The 16,720-nt window shown below is 40.3% G+C and overlaps 1 long non-coding RNA gene across 3 annotated transcripts in view; it reads right to left on the bottom strand.

The window, feature by feature from the left end:
* Positions 1–299: 299 nt before the first annotated feature.
* LOC149867386 (uncharacterized) overlaps positions 300–16,720 on the bottom strand; it is a 36,314-nt gene continuing 19,893 nt past the window's right edge. For all 3 annotated transcript variants that reach the window (XR_016442026.1, XR_016442025.1, XR_016442024.1), the window contains one exon: positions 300–5,030. This is a non-coding gene — a long non-coding RNA (uncharacterized LOC149867386). The remainder of the gene's footprint in view (positions 5,031–16,720) is intronic.

The following is a 16,720-nucleotide window of genomic DNA, read 5'->3' as shown; positions in this document are numbered from 1 at the left end:
ATGTTCCTCCACAAGTAAAACAAAAGACCACTATAAAGAGAGAGACAGAGAGACAGAGACAGCGATCAGCTGGACAATGTTTTATTGATATATCTTACACTGTTAAACCAAGTCTCATCATAATAATAAAGTGAACTCTAAATACATGTTTCATGAATTCATGAATACATATTATGCTGCCCTTCCACAGGGCAAAGGCCCCTCCACAAGGGGTTCACCCCTCCAGAAGGGGTTTGGCTCCCCAACAGGGGCCAAATGGCCCCTGCAAGCCCCATCCCCCCCTCCCAAAACATGTGACATTTCAGCTTTTTTGGATTCATAAGTTCAGAAATGTGTTGCTATGTTTAAAATGAGCATTGCTGCCAAGGGTTCCACATTACTGTATCCCTACCACTACCCCCCTTTTTTAAGGCCAGGTTTATTGATTTCATAAATAAAGCAATTACCATAGTTTTATTTCAATCCTAGTCAGGAGTACACATGTAAAACCAATGGCTTATTGTATATAATTTTTTTCAGTACTGTAATTCAGCATTAGCTAATGAGCCAGGCCTCCAAAGTCACATCAGTTTGATTGATGATCACGAGCACAGGGTAGTAAGGGTAGTACATCCAAGCCATTTTTGTAGTAACATCAACAATGGAGACTGTTCAGAATCATTTGTTGTCATTGCCTTAAAGTAAATTGCAGCAAATCAGCATAGCTTTTTGTTATACTGTAGACTTTGTCTAAGCAAATATTTTCTGTATATTGCAACATCGTAAAAGTTTGAGTCATTTCCAATTAGCGTTTTTATTTGTCATGCAGCTGCATAACTGCTGTTGTTATATGCTATGGCTCTGTCTTGCATTCTATCTTTCTCCCCCATGCAACGGGCTGCCAGATAGATGTGTTTTGTTTTATATTAATGTGCACCAGTCTTCTCAGCCTGGCATGCAGGGCCAGCCCAGAATGTGGTTCTGAGATTGTTCTGAGGTAGGGGGCAAAAATAAGATTGCTCTGCAGCCAGATCCAGCATCCAAGGCTATGCCAGTGCACTACCCCAATTCCAAATCTAGCCTGCAGATCGACTTGCCTTCAGGATCAAGCCCATAGCCCAGCCCTGTTTTGCTTATAGGTTCCACAGTGCCAGAAGATTAAGCTACTGCTCTAGTTTAAAGTAGTTTGGGAACACAAATTCCAGGGTAATGTTTTGCTCATAGGGCAACTGAAGGTCCTATCTATGTAATTTAGATTACCAAGCAAGAACCCTTTTCCTTGGAGCTTATGGACCCTGCCCACAAAGTGCACAAGAAAGGACTTTTCACTGTTTCCTATATGGGTAGTTTAACTTTGTATGTACATATGTAGGTCTGTTATTTTTAAGGTAAGACATGCATAATATACTGTATACTATTCAATACTGTAATAGCATTCAATTTTTGAAAGGGTTATAACTCAGTCAATTCCAAACTTAATCTTCATAGAAAGATTTCTAAACTAAAAATTCAATTTTATACAATGAATGCAATATACTGTTTTTAAAGAGCCATAAGTAGATGAATATGAAAGCAGGGTAGGACTATATTTTATTTTTTCTGGAAAACATTTCTCTTCTCAAATGTTCCACAAAATATTCACCTTTGGATATACCATTTGCTAGATCCACATCTGACAGAACTAGCATACATTTACTGCAATTCATGAAGCAATGATAACTTACCCTAGGTGAGGATCTGGCCCAATTTCAGCAAATAAATAAAAAGTCTAGATCCTGTGCTTAGCTTCTGCTAACGCCTTTGTGCATCACTAACTGAAGCAGTTGTAGAAACTCCTGCTTCATGTAGAGACTTAAGGAAATGTCATACTTGTACCCCTGCCAGAATAAATATGATGAGAGTGGTACAGATTGATACAAGCACAATAGTTGTCATATAGAGGCACATATGATACACTTGCAATTGGAGGTGGACAAAATTTCTTTTCCAAAAATGAGTGTTTGGGATGACTGAAACAATTCATCAATCATTGTCAATTTATTCTTTTTGTTTCAGTCAATGGCAAAGTTCTCTCAAAACAACTAAAATGAAATATTTCAACATTTTTTTCACTTAAAAACAATCACCTAAAATTTAAATTAAAGAAGGATAAGTTGAAAAGGAAGAAATGTGTTTTGGTTGCAGAGAATCTTTCAAACCTCCACATCTTGACAAGAAAGAAACAAATGTTTATTATTTTTATTGTTGTTGTTGTTTGGGTCTACACGATTTTTTAAAATAAGTTTTTCAATTCACTAAGCCATTGAAAACCCCGTTTTCAGAATCCTGCTGATGGAAGGGAATATCCATTTTCCTCATACGCTTCTTAGGCTTTTTGTAAGAGGCCCTTTAACATCAATTAATGTGATGCATTTGAATTAATAAAAATACATTAAAAAGGAAGAATAGTCAAAAAATCTATTAAAACCTATATGCATATGTTTATGAGTTTATTTAAATTGCTAATAATTATTTAAATGATGCAAACAACTCTTACCTAAATATCTTTGTACATTCCACTAATGTGACCTTCACTATACATATGCAAATGCAAACGTGGGTCTGCTAAGCTTCAGCTACCTGACTGATATCATTTAGTACTTCAAGCCCAATCATAATAATCAAAGCCAATCAAGCAACTTAAGCAATAATTTTGCTTATCCTAATGACTGCTAGAAACTTACTCCCATTACCATGTATGTCTGGTTAATGTTATTTAATTATTTATCATTACAAAGGACAACTTCCCAATGAGCCTAGCAAATCAACAGATACGGCCAGTTTATCTGCATAAGTTTTAAATCAACTTTTCAGGGACTACATTAAAGTAACATTACTCAGTGAAGTCATGTAAAATCCTTGTTTGTCCATCTTTTTAGGACTTTGTTTGTAGTAAGAAAAGCATAGCTGGGAACACACTTTTGACTTTTATAACCCTTTCTTGACTGTCTTGGATTTAAGAAATATATTTATCACATTGTTTTTATCATCTGAACAAATGAATTTAATTTTCTTCTCTGCTATCTCTCCTCCCATGGTATTTTCTGTTCTATCAAATGTGGATGGTCTAAACCTCATGAAGCTTTTACCAATACCTATTAATACAAATTCCTCTGAGCAATCTTTTCATCATCTTTTCACAGCTGAAGTCCTTGAGAATCTGCATGAGCAGACATTTCATTAAAAAATACAGGTATTATTAAAAAGTAAAATAATGGTACAATATTAGCAGCAGAATTGTGGTAGCCTCCAGAGAATGTCACAAAATACATTTAAAGAGACCACCTGTGCCATAAAACTCTAATAAACATGATATAAAACCTAATAAAGTTGGGTGAAGTGGCTTGCCTGTTTGCCTGAGGTCACCCTTTAGGCTGCTGGCAGAACTGGGAATAGAAACAAAGTCTCCTAGCTCCCTGTACCTGTACTGCAACTTTGGCTTATGAAACCACTTCATGTATGAAAATAAGTGAAGAAAAGGGTATTTATTTATATTACTATAATTAATTAGCAAACTTTTCTTTCCTAGCTGTACAGTGTGTTTCTAGATTTCATTTTCTGAATGTGAGTTGTGAAGTTGTTTTTTTTTTTTCCAAACGTATTAGAAAGAGTTTTATTCCAATCACGTTACTGATGATTGCTATTTCAGGTTAAAAAATTAAAAAAAACAAAAAAGAAAATGAGAAAAAAAGAAAGAGAAAAAAACCCTTAAGAAACATGGGCTTAGTAAAAGAATACAGAAACCTCACATTTGACAAAACAATTTTGAAGAAACATGACAATATCAAGCTTTTTTCAGAAAACTGAAACTAAAATCTTCAGAGGCTGGACAAAACATTCAGTGTTCAAACATAAATTCAAAACATTGAGGTAAAAAGGAAAACCAAATACAAAATAAAGCAAAAACAGTTATTGCGTGTTTGCGGTTTTTTGAGTTTTTGCTTTTTTTGTTTGTTTGTTTTTAATAGTCTCTGCATTTTAGAAAATTTCAAAGGAAAGAAAAAGTCCATTTTCATTTTTTTTTTAAATAAATTGTTCAATAAACTCCTGTGGCCCATTATTAGTCCAATACCTCATCCAGCTTCTCTCCCTTTGTAATACATAGTAGCTTGTGAATAAAGGCTTTGTAGAAATAAATGCATGATTTGCAGTTTTTTATGGTAGTATCTAGAGGCCCAAACCAAGATGAGAGTCCCATTTACTGGGGACATGAGAAACAGTACCCACAACCCAAAGAAGTTAAAGGGCTAAAGTACAGAAACAGGCTTTTATAGACAAAGTTTGCACAGTTTAGTCTAGAAACCCAACTTCACAAAGCATGTTACAGTTCCGAGTGCTTAATTCCCAAGACTACCTTTAGCAACTATAATCCTGTAAGTATTTAAATTCAGATTTAGCTATTCATACATACACAGATACAGATAAGAAAGATATGCTGAAGCTCTGAATCACATAGTTAAATCCTTTAATATAGGATTCACAGTCTCTCACCCACATAGTTAATTTCTTTGTTTACAAGTGTTGCAGTATTTCAGAGAATATTATAAACTATGCACTAGGTTTGATAATCTGTGCAGTATGGTTTTCATAACACTAGAAGTCATACACAATTTATTTAAATAAGCTTACAGAAGTCATAGACATTAGGACCAGAAAGGACCTCATAAAAGCATTGGGTTCAGCCCCCTGCCCAAGGGGCAGGAAGTCAGTTAGGGTCAAACGATCCAGCAAGATACATGTCCAAATGTTTCTTGAAAGTGTCCAGAGTAGGTGCATGTGCCACCTCTGGGGGGAGTCTGTTTCAGGCCTTGGTGGCTCAGACAGCGAAGAAGTTTTTCCAGCCTAAAATAGTCTTGCAGGAGTTTGTGACCAATCATTCTTGTCTTCCCTTGGGGTGCTCTGGCCAAGTCACCCCTGAGCCTGCACTTTTCCAGGCTAAAGAGTCCCGTGGCTCTCAGCCTCTCTTCATAAGGCCTGTTCTCTTGCCTTTATGTATGACTTCAGATGTAAATCTATTGAGGGGAAAGAGGAAGCAATAGGTTTTAATGAGGAGCTGTTATTTAACATTTTCAAAGAAATGAAAACATATATCAATTCATTAAAAAATAAGACAAAAGAGTTGAAGTAGAAAGATGTAGTAGTAAATATAACATTTACAAACATAAATGCTAATCAATTCTAGTAGACTCATCACTGAAAAGGAAACTTTTAGTCTTAACGTAGAACAATGAATCCTGAAAACCATTTGTTTCCCATTGCCAAAGTACTGAGGTATTATTGGTGGACAAATGTGTACTTTACAACAGTAAGTGCCTGTGTGGCAAGACAGAGGCAACTATGATGCCCCCTGGTGGCCGCATTGTTCCTACTCCAAAATAGTTCTTCCTTGATTACTCACCCACCACACCTTGTTCTTACTAAAGATTAGGGAAGGAAGGCTGCCCACAGGCCTTAAAGTGACCCTTAGTGATTTAAATAACCAACTGGTCCCTCCCAGACCCCACTAGTCTCTACTCAGTACAGGAGATAAACGGGCCCTCTCAGCCATTCCCTTAAAGGCTAATTGCTTGGCTCTGCCTGCCCCTATACCATACCCCAAGCTTGCAGGTACTACCACTACTGATGTTCCTGTCATTGAGCCTTCCCTGGGCTCTTGGACCCTCTGGGTTTTTCTGCCCTCTCCCTGGCCTGGGGGGACTCTCTGGTTCCCTCACCTCAGACTCTCCCTGGACTGGGGAGATTGTATGGGTATGCCTTGAGCAGGGATCGAGGCTTGTAATACAAACAAGAGCACTAACAAAAAATAAAGGCCACTTGCCTACATGGAACCATTCCCTCTCTGTCCCAGTGATAAATCCTTTTTCTCAGGCCTGTAAAGAGGCTTACCCTAGCTCTTTCAGGAGACTTCCTGCTCTGCTGCCAGAAGCTCCTATCTCCTTGTGGCTCACAGAGCTAGACTGCCTGACTGGTTCAGGATCTGGGGTTATATAGCTCAAGCCTGAGTCTCTTCTGGTCAGGTGAGTCTCTCATCAACCCCCACCCGCCCATGACACCTGAAAGCTGCCTTTCAGGTGCACCAAGAGTCCTGCTATAGTCTGTCTCCCAAACTATTCTCATCATGTCACCCTCCACAGGCAGGATTAAGGGTGAGTGATGATTCGATTGATCTAATTTAGCTCTGAGCCATTTTTATACATTTTTATGACCACATAAGTTCAGATATGCCTCTGAGTACAGATCTGGGTGATGTAAAAATGAAACTGTGCAAATCACTCAGCCATAACTTCAAAATAGGTAACAGATGTCTTGATACTAACCCTAGTACTTCAGCTCTCTTTTAAAAGAGATATTATAGTATCTGTCTAAAGCTGGTCAAAGACAGAGGTGGAATGTAACATTTATTACTCAAGCAAAAGAAAACTATGCAAATATATTATACAAGATTATAGATATCTATATAATAGTCTTGCATCCACTAAGGTCAACATGGGAATTGAGAGGTTTCAAATTAAGTATGTTCATAAGGGTTTTCAGGATGACCATCTAAAATGTGTGTTCAAAAAAGGATTATATCTACTTTAGTAGAACTTATTTTATTAGCAAATGTGTTTTGATTTAGATGTTTTCCTTTTCTGGAACTCAAATATTTTTGCTACTAAGATAGCTAAATGGCCCAAAAAAAAAAATAACTAGCACACTGTTTAGCAGCAGCAGTATTTTGTGCTATTATAATTTGTGTGTGGTGCATCTGAAACTTCCTTGAGACAGCTAATCATGCTTCATCACTGGCTCTGGGTTTATGAGACTTCAAGTGCCATTTATTTTCTCCAAGGATTTCTGAAAAGGGGTTTCCAGTGGGTTGAAAACATGCTTTTTGGATTTCACATACACTGCAAACTATAGAGTCATAGAATCATAGAAGTAGGGTGAGAAGGGACCTTGTAGATCTTCAAGTCCAACCCCCTGCCTGGGCAGGAGAAAAACTGGGCTCAGATGACTCCAGCTAGGTAGGCATCAAGCCTCCTCTTAAAGACCCCCAGGGTAGGAGTCAGCACCACTTCCCTTGGAAGTTTGTTGCCTTGACAGTGAAGTAGTTCTTACGGATGTCTAATCTAAACCTACTCCCCAACAACCTATGGCCGTTATTCCTTGTTATGCCAGGGGACTCTAGGGGAAACAAGATCTCTCCCTTCTGGTCCCGCCCAGTGAGTTTAGAGATGGTCACCAGGTCACCCCTCAGCCTTCTCTTGTGAAGGCTGAACAGGTTTAGGTCCCGCAGTCTCTCATCATAGTCTCTCCCTGTAGTCCCCAGAGCATGTGGGTGGCCCTCCTCTGGACCCTCTCATTATTGTCCACATCCCTCCTCAAGTGGGGCACACAGAACTGGACGCAGTACTCCAGCTGTGGCCTGACCAGTGTCTTGTAGAGGTGGAGGATCACCTCCTTGGCCCTGCTTGAGATGCAGCTGTGGATACATGAGAAGGTCCGGTTAGCCCTGCCAACCGTGATCTCACATTGTCGGCCTATGTTCATCTTGGAGTCAATAATAATTCCAAGATCCCTTTCTGCCTCCATGCTCTCAAGAAGGGAGTTTCCCATCTTATAAGTGTGCTGCTGGTCACTACTGCCCAAGTGCAGCACCCTGCACTTGTCAGTATTGAAACGCGTCCTGTTTTTGTTAGCCCACCCCTGTAACATAAGTACATTGTTTTCCTCCCACCGACAGTACTCAGAGATGAAGTACTATTATTGGCACTTACTGACATGTCTTTTTTATATGGCAAAATTCTAGCTTTAAGTTCCAAAAGTCCCTGGTTCATATTCCAGCAGGCATGGATTTATCATGCTGAAAAAACCCTTCACTGCATTAGACGGTTTGATTTATTACTGCTGAATGGATTAGTATGCTGCAAAAAAATTCAGAAAGTTATCTCCAAAATTTGCTGTTGTGCTGCACCAGCACTTTGCTGTTCTGTATCCATGACCTTGAATGGTGCTGAACATCCACAATTCCCACTGAAATCAGTGGCAATTGATGGCACAGATGCTTCCAGGAAGTGCTCACAGCTCTAGACACCACCCAGGCAACTAAGATTATTTAGGTCCTACTTGTCGACAGAGTGCACCTTTGGAGCCACTATCTCCCTCTCATTTGTTATCAATTACTTATTCTGTCAGGATTGGGGTGATGCAGGCACTAAAGTGCACAGTTGACAGCCCAGCAGTCACAAGGTCAAGACCATAGCAGAGGTGCTCCTAGCACAGCTTGTCAGATTCAAATGAATCTAAATTCTGCTAAATACCTTGTCATAAGGACAGAGGAAAAGAAAGTATTCTGTAGAGCCTGTTCAGTGACAGTGCCACTTGACTTTGATATTGTACTTTGATATTGTACTGTACTCAGCTCCTTCAGGAGATGAATAGAGATCCTGAGTACAGATGCAGGCCTGTCATTTGACAGAAGAGTGCCTAAGGGGAGAGAGTGAGCAAGAGAGGAGTCAAAACGACACAGTTCACTCTGACATTACTCTTTAGAGTGGTCCTTAGAGCTAGCCATACCACAAGCCTCAGATATATAAGCATATTAATAAAAATACAGATGTTGCCCATAGTATCCACATATACTCAGGTTGTTGTAAGCTTTGTTCTCTACAAATGCCTGATAGATTCTTATTTTAAGGCTACCTGCTATTAGCATGTTAGTTAAGACAGGACATTTTTTGGAACCTTGCATTTCTTTCTTGTATTTAATTCCTTCTAAACTCAATTCATTGAAATAGAAAGTGTTCTTTAGGAATAAAAAAGAACCACTTCATTAAAAATGTAACAAACACCCCCAAGTTGTTAGCTTTGCATTGCCCTACCCAGCAGCTCTCCTCTTTATCTATCATACAATGCAAAACAAGTCCAAGTTACCGTACATACAGTAATTTAAAATACTGACACCTGTCTATGGGTGAATAGAGCATTAGCTCTATTCTATCCTAAGAGAAGTCTGTCCTGTCATGGCCTTTCCCCATTTAAAGATCACGGAAACTGAAGGGCTTATCATCATCAAATCCAGTTCAGCTTCTGTGCTTCAGAAATTGACTGAAAAATGGATCTATGACTTGTGTGACTAATTCAGGCCTTGGTCTATGGAAAACATCCAAAAGGCTGCCCACACAATTTATTTTCAATACATTACTATATATATGCAGAAGTACAGATAAATGTAAAATAAATTCACATATTTTAAGTGACGCATTTAATATACAAGGCATGAATTATTATCCATTAACAACATGAAGAAGAATACTGTGCAGTAAACATCTGGGTTATGAACTTTAAAAAATGCAGAGGGAGAGTTTGTCAAAGACTGCCAGTTTCTGTGTTCCCTTTCCAACAATTTATCTACATTTCCACACAAACACTACATTCAAAGAATGTTAAGAGTTGTGACAAAGTGTTAATATCAGAGAAATTCACAAATAGGAAACACACCATATGTGTTCTTGTGGTGTAAAAGATTCTGTGAATGTGCTCAACAGTTTTGTGAGATGCACACCATCAAGACCCTGAAAGAAATTAGTGCAGTTCTGTTTGAAGCTGAGAGTTATTGACCAAATAGATTTGGAGAACTGCCAACTTGTTAAAGGTGCTAATGATTCACGTATGCAATTTTTGAAGAAAGCAATGAGATTCAACAGTTGTTTGATTTTTCTGTCAAAATGTTAAATTGCACTTCAAGTTGTACAGTGCTGTTGTCATTTTGAACATGCTGCAACACTCAGGTGGGAGATAGTATCCTTGTCCTGCAAGCAACTTATCTTTAGAAGGCCTTATACACGCACACTAAGTGTTTAAACAAAGATGTATCATAAGGGGCATTGTCAACACTCATTTTATGTTTTAAACAATTTTGCTATGATTTACAGAAAAGGTCCTTAAGATTCATTTAGAGGTTTGTACACCTCAACAACATTTTTTTGTTTGGTGTACTGCAAAGGTTTGTGATATGTGGTGACGATTGCTGTCTATGTGAACTTAGTAAACAAGACAGGCAAGGTACTGCAGAAATCTTTTCCACGACAGCAATTATCACCAGTGTAGAATACACATAACTTGTTAAAAGTCAGTTCTTCAGTTTGTAACAACCTTCATAACATACAGAAGTAGCATGATGAGAGGATCTGCCAAACAGCTCTACAAGAAAAACACTGTTTTCCTCTCAAAACAGATGTGTGACATTTAGACAATCTTTCTTTCATTATTTCTCATTCCATCAGTGTTTATTCTAGTTGCTTCACATATTTACGAAAGTTCTTCAAACTTTTTTCTTCTATTTTTTTGTGGACATAAATAAAAGATTAAACTGGCTTTATTGGATACTAGTACCCAAAAATAGTCTCTAGAAGAAAACAAGCAGCCTTATAATATCCTGGAACTATTCCACTGCACACAACTTCATGTGCAGTGGAAAACAATGAAATATATTGATACAGACAGTTCATTTTAAGAGATCCTTTGGGAAATATCTATTAAAATTAAGGCAAAGTGAACTGATTTATCACACAAGAGAGATCTTAAATTTCAGGCCAAAAAGATAGGATCTCTCAAATGACACACTTTTTGCTAACATCTCAGAAGCTCTAAGTGGTAGCTTTCAAATTTGAAGGTATAGTTATACTTTAAGTATTGGGAATAGCAACAGATGGAAAAAATGGTATTAGTTGATGTTAAGAGCCAGAGAGGAAATGGATCATAGAAGGATAGAGCTGGAAGTATCTCAAGAAGTGGGTAGTTTATCACCCTCTCAAGACAGAATTGTTATTGCATAAAGCATCCAAAGACAAACCTTTTAAATTGCATTTAAAAAAGTAATCTGTTCCAAGGGTTAACCACTCTCATATTTAGAAAGTTCTTCCTAATAAAATTTTCCTTATGGCAATTTAAGCCCATTATGTCTCATCCTGTCCTTTTCATTATCAATCCACTCCTCCCCATCTTCTCTTTTCTAGATTAAACACCATCAATTCTTCTGACAGTTCCTAATATTTACTATAATATTAGTTACTATAATATATTTTTAAATAATTTTGCTATCTTATATAGTTACTATAGTACATTTTCTAGACCTCTGATTACTTGTATTGCTCTCTTCTAGATCTTCCTCTGGTTTTCCACTTCTTTCTTAAAACATTGTCACAAAACAGACATAATACTCCAGGTGAGATCTTACCAATTATCAAGAGGATGTAATAGATCAGCACAGCATAAGCAAGCAAAATACATCAAAACAAATATTAGGATGAGATGTTAAACATAGCATGCTTATACTACTGGCATGCCCTGATCTATTTTACGTTCTTTTACTAAGGTAAGATAACGCTGGTGTTTTAGTTATTGGCGTTGATAAGAAGGAATTAAAAAAAAAGATACTACTTCCATGTCTCTGCTTCATGTAGCATCTGAAACTCTTTCCAAACCTAATTGTAACATGAACTGTATATAGCTAGAGTCCCTTTCATTCTTGGCATCTAACACGTTAAGAAGAATAGTGGAATGTTGATTATCAGCTGGTACTGACGCAGCATCCCAGAAGTATAGAAAAGCATAGGAGTGCTGCTGTTAAAAGCATCTGAAATGCCATATTGGTCCACCTAGTCCAACAGTCCACCTAACCCAGTATCCTTTCTGTGATGGTACAAGTAGATCCTTTAGAGCAGGGGCAAGGAGAATACATTCTGCAGGATGGATCCGGTCTTCAGGGCAATTTTATCCAGCCCACAGGTGGCCCCCCAATTAATTGCTTCTCACCCAGCCTGCGGCTGCCCTTGCTGTGCTCTCATGAGGCCTGAGTCACAACCACTCCCACCAGGGCCGCATGCTGTGTTCCCACCCTCGTGCAGGGGAGAGCCCCAGCCCTTACCAGCACACAGCTTCCAGGCACAGCCACTGTTGCCATGAGAACTGCTTGGCTCCCCAGTGTTCCTGCTGCTGTGCTCCAGGCACCAAGTGATGGTGAAGTAGTTCTTACGGATGTCTAATCTAAACCTGCTGTCCAACAATTTATGGCCGTTATTCCCTGTTATGCCACGGGGAGCTAAGGGAAACAAGGTCTCTCCCAAACCCTTCTGATCCCCCCCTAGTAAATACCCCATGAGGTCCCTTCCTACCCTACTTTTCTAGGATCCAATGATCATACCCCCACCCAACTTTCTCCTTTCTAAACTGAAGAGTCCTAGACTTTTAATCTTTCCTGTTATGCCAGCTGCTCTATACTCCTGTTTATTTTAGTTGCCCTTTGCTGTACCTTTTCCAATTTTGCTACATCATTTTCTGAGGTGCACAGAATAGTACTGCACAGATGGAAGATACAGGAGAAAAGAGGAGTGCTAAGACACCTGATTAAGGCATCAAGGAAAACAGAGGGGAAGAAGAAGAAAAGAGAGGGGAGAAAGAGGTAGGAAGAACAGGAGGAAAGAGTCTTAGAGTAAAGGGGAAGGGCTAAGGATTAGGCAGGCAACATTTTGGGGAGAACATAAGTACCATCACTACTTTGCTACATCTTCATTCCCTCAAGAATGTAGTCCTGGTTCCAGAACAAGGAGTTGCTAGCCTCAGACATTTTCAAGGGGCCTTGGCCAATTTGCAAAAGTGAACAAAGCAGAAGGCCCCCAAACCATTTGCAAGTGACCACAGAGCGAACCTTTGCAGATGTAACGACAAAGTAAAGGAAGCAATTAATGAAGTGAAATCAAATTTTAAAAAGCAAGAGCCATTATACATGAGGGCCTTAATACAGAAAGTCCAAACAAAGCTTTTGCTTAAAGATATTAATAGTAGTTACTGATGTAACTAAGTGTATTAGATGTAGTTTTGCTGTAGAAGACTTATTTTCAACTTCTTACCTAAGAAACTTAATGGAAATATATCCACACTGTGGGAAGTAACATTCTATGAAGTTAAAGCAAGGGGACAAGAAATCCTTGTTACCAAAAGTTGTAATTTTCATTATTCACACCACAGAAAAGTGGTTGGCCTGGTTACCAGAGCCACGTGTAAATACAGCAAAAAGTGTTAAAGTTACGTATTATTATAGGGTATGGACTAGAGCAGGGGTGGGCAAAATGGAGTCTGAGGGCCAGATGCAGCCTGCCAGGCCATTCTATGCAGCCCATGGGACCCTTAAAAAATTGGAAAATTAATATTTATATGCCCCTGCCTGCCTATCATGTGGCCCTGTGACAGTACAGGCCCAGGGTTTCCATGGAGACTGGCCCCAGCAGCACTGGCAGGGTGCGTGGCTAGGTGAGGAGCTGCTCTGGGGCCAGGGCTGCGATCTTGCAGTGGTGACAGCAATGTCTGGAGCCAGGGCAGAGCTGCCCTAAATCTACACTGAGATTGCAGGATGGACTCTTCAGCAAGTGGAAAGAGATGGTTCAGAATGTGTCTCACAATGATCTTTCCTGTGCTGGACAGCAAGACGATCCCTTTGTAGTTTCCACAATTTGACTGGTCTCCTTTCTTGAAGATTTTCACAATCATGGTGTCCCTGAAGTCATTTGGGATTTCATCATCATTCCAGATCCTAAGATAAGGGCATGAAGCTCTTCTCTGTTATAAGATTTCAGTGGGGATTCCATCAGCTTCAGGTGCCTTGTTGTTCTTCATGTGCTTGGTGACTTTCCACAGCTTGTCAAGGGTTGGAGGGATTTTGAGATCATATCTGATTGGGTGTTGTGGAATGGAGTTGAGAACACTTTCATCAACAGCATAGTCTTGATTGAGAAGGTCTTCAAAATGCTCCTACCAATGGGCATTGATGGCTCCCTTTTCTTGATCAGATGTCCTCCATCCTTAGGTCTCAAGGGTGGCTTTGGTGACACTGAAGAAGCCACACGTATCATGGATGTCAGCCAGTCACAAGGACTTGTGCTTGCAGTCGATCAATTCTTGGAATGACTCTGTCATTCTCGTCAAACTGGTCTTGTTTTTTCCTAGTAGAGAATTCAAGTGTCTCTTCACAGGTACTGATGACAGTGGCCTTGAGGGCACCCCCATATGCTGCTGACATTCTTTCAGTGTTGATGATTGGAATTCATCATTTTATTGTCATGGCAGTGGTGGAAGAGGTCTCACTTGGTTGGCTCCGGCCCGGCGCCTACCCTTCCCACTTGATTGGCTCCTTGAGTCCTTTAACGTTAATCTTTTGTTGGAATTACTTCTGCCGCAGCTGCTGTTTTAGAGCCAGTTTGAGTGACATAACTGAGCAGATAAGTTGGTGATCAGTCCGGGAATCATAAGCTCCTAGCATACCTCAGGGAATGTGGAGATGTTTGCAATCCCAGGCACAGATAAGGACATAGTCAATCACATGCCGGTGCTTATATCATGGGTGTTTCCATGATGGCTTGTGCATGCTTTTCTGGTGAAACAGGGTGTTGGTGATGGTAAATTCACATTTCACATGTCTGGTCAAGAGGAGGATGCCATTGGAATTGACCTTTCCTACTCCTTCCTTGCCAATGGTTCCATTCCAGAGATTAGGGTCCCTTCTGACTGGTATTAAAATTACTGAGAAGAATAAGTCTGTCTCCCTCCAGAATGTCAGAAAGGACTTGGTCAAGGTTGGTGTAGAATTCCTCCTTGGTTTCATCAGGGCATACACACTGATGACAGAGGCATATTAGCTCCCCTCCAGTTTAAGACAGAGAGTCATGAGGTATTCATTAATTCTGAGAGGGAACTCATTGAGTTGGTTTAAGAGTTCATTCTTAATGACAAAACTGAATCCCTGAACTCTGCATTTGCCTTTCTGTTCACCATTCTAAAATAAAGTATCGCAACCTCCATGTTATTTGAACTGCCCATCTCCTGCTTTCCAGGTCTTGCTCAGTGCAGCTACATCAATGTTGTGTTGCCTAAGTTTAGAACCCACAATTGCAGTGTGGTACTCTGGGTATTCACTATTAGGGTTGTCCGTGAGGATCCTGCTGTTCCAGGGCCCCAAAAGAGTGATGCATCTTTGTTCATATTTTCGACCACACTAAAGGTGATCCCACTGGACATAGTTATCCAGTCAGGAAGAAATACAGAATACTGTATTAAAAAGGCTATGCTTAGGGCACCTTTTCTATCCCCTTCTCCAAGTGGAGTGAGCCAAATGGATCCTGAAGAGGCTGCTCAGTCACAGATTACAGCTGCTGAATCACACTCCTATGTCCCGCCCCAGCTCCTGGCTCTTCAGGGAAAAAAAGGCCTGGCTCACTGGGTGCTGCCAGGTGGGGGGGGGGGGGGCAATCCCTGCTGCCCCCACTGTCCCATGCTGCATGGGGGGCTCTGCACGAGCCCCCCCCAACCTCCCTTTCTCACTCCCTGAGCCCCCCCAAGCCAGCTCCAGCCCTTTAAGAAAAAAAAAATGACCAAAGCCCCACACTCACTGTTCCTGCTGACAACATGAGCCACCCGAAGCCCCTAGGCTGCTGCAGGAGCGGTGCGTCCCAGGGCTTGTTTTTTTTGGGTTTTTTTTCCTTAAAGGACCAGAGCTGGCCCTGGGTGAGGCACCTGTATGGGTCCTGGTGGAGTGAGGGTGGGTCAGGGGGTTCATGGCTAAGCCCCCCATGCAGTGTGAGGCAGCGGGGGCAGTGGGGATTGCCCCCCCCATCCAGCAGCACCCAGTGGGGGGCAGCCATTGGAGTGGGAGCAGCCTGGGGGCCTGGCAGGGGTCCCCACATGGCCCCCTCCCCCACCCCTAGTACTTACCAGCTTGGAGTCCAGCTGCAGCTCTCTGCTGTAGCCACCAGCGACTGTCCAAATCATCAAAGCTCTCTAAATCTTTTCCGAAGATTCGGAGAGCCTTGAATTGATTCAGACCTTTAAATTGGTCCCCTGATTCAATTTGGATTCAGAGATTCAGCCACTGAATCGGGGTTAATCTCCTTCGAATCGAATCACCACTTGAAGCTTTGCACAGCCTTACACACCACACATACTCTCAAATCTGGGATGGATGGTGAAAGCAACAACCAGCATCATTTATAACTGAGTAGTAGTATGAATTTTATGATCTACCTGCTGATTTATATGAACTAACCCTACTCATCTGATGCTGTTTTGAAAATGTTATTTCCTGTCTCCACATGCCAAACTGTGTTAATGAGGGCAGCCATCCCTCTGGGGGAATTGACAGCGCTGCAGAGGATGACATTACTGGCATGAAGCAGTAGCTGTGAAATAAAAAAGCTGCCTTCTACAATAGCTGCATGTTATTTGCATTTTAACTCTTTCTCATCCAAATGAATGATAAAAAAAATCTGTTCAAGGTGAGAAAAAAGATAGCCTTCACAACCATAGTTCAATTTACAACAGCCTCCTAACAAGATTTGAAAGGCAAAACTACAGGTAACCAGCAAAAAGTCATGTCTTAATACAAGAAGACAGAAAGACATTTAGAAGCTCAATCCAATGAAACATAATGTTGTCTGAGAGATGGCTATTATACTAAACATATTATATAGGCATGTTCCTATTTCTCAGTGTAGACCTAAAATATTACAACAATAGCAAAGCACACACTTAAATTTCCTAATAGACTTCACAAACTGTACTTGCTTTTACAACAGCTTGCTAAGCAGCACAATCCAGACACCAGCAATTCTATAAAGAAAACTAAAAACAAGGCCTGGCTTGATTTTAGCAACTACAGATTTAAGGATCA

The sequence above is a fragment of the Crocodylus siamensis genome, chromosome 4, assembly GCF_052110815.1.
Source record: "Crocodylus siamensis isolate JL-2025a chromosome 4, ASM5211081v1, whole genome shotgun sequence".
Taxonomy (NCBI): Eukaryota; Metazoa; Chordata; order Crocodylia; family Crocodylidae; genus Crocodylus; species Crocodylus siamensis.
This window is presented reverse-complemented; position numbering and strand designations above follow the sequence as displayed.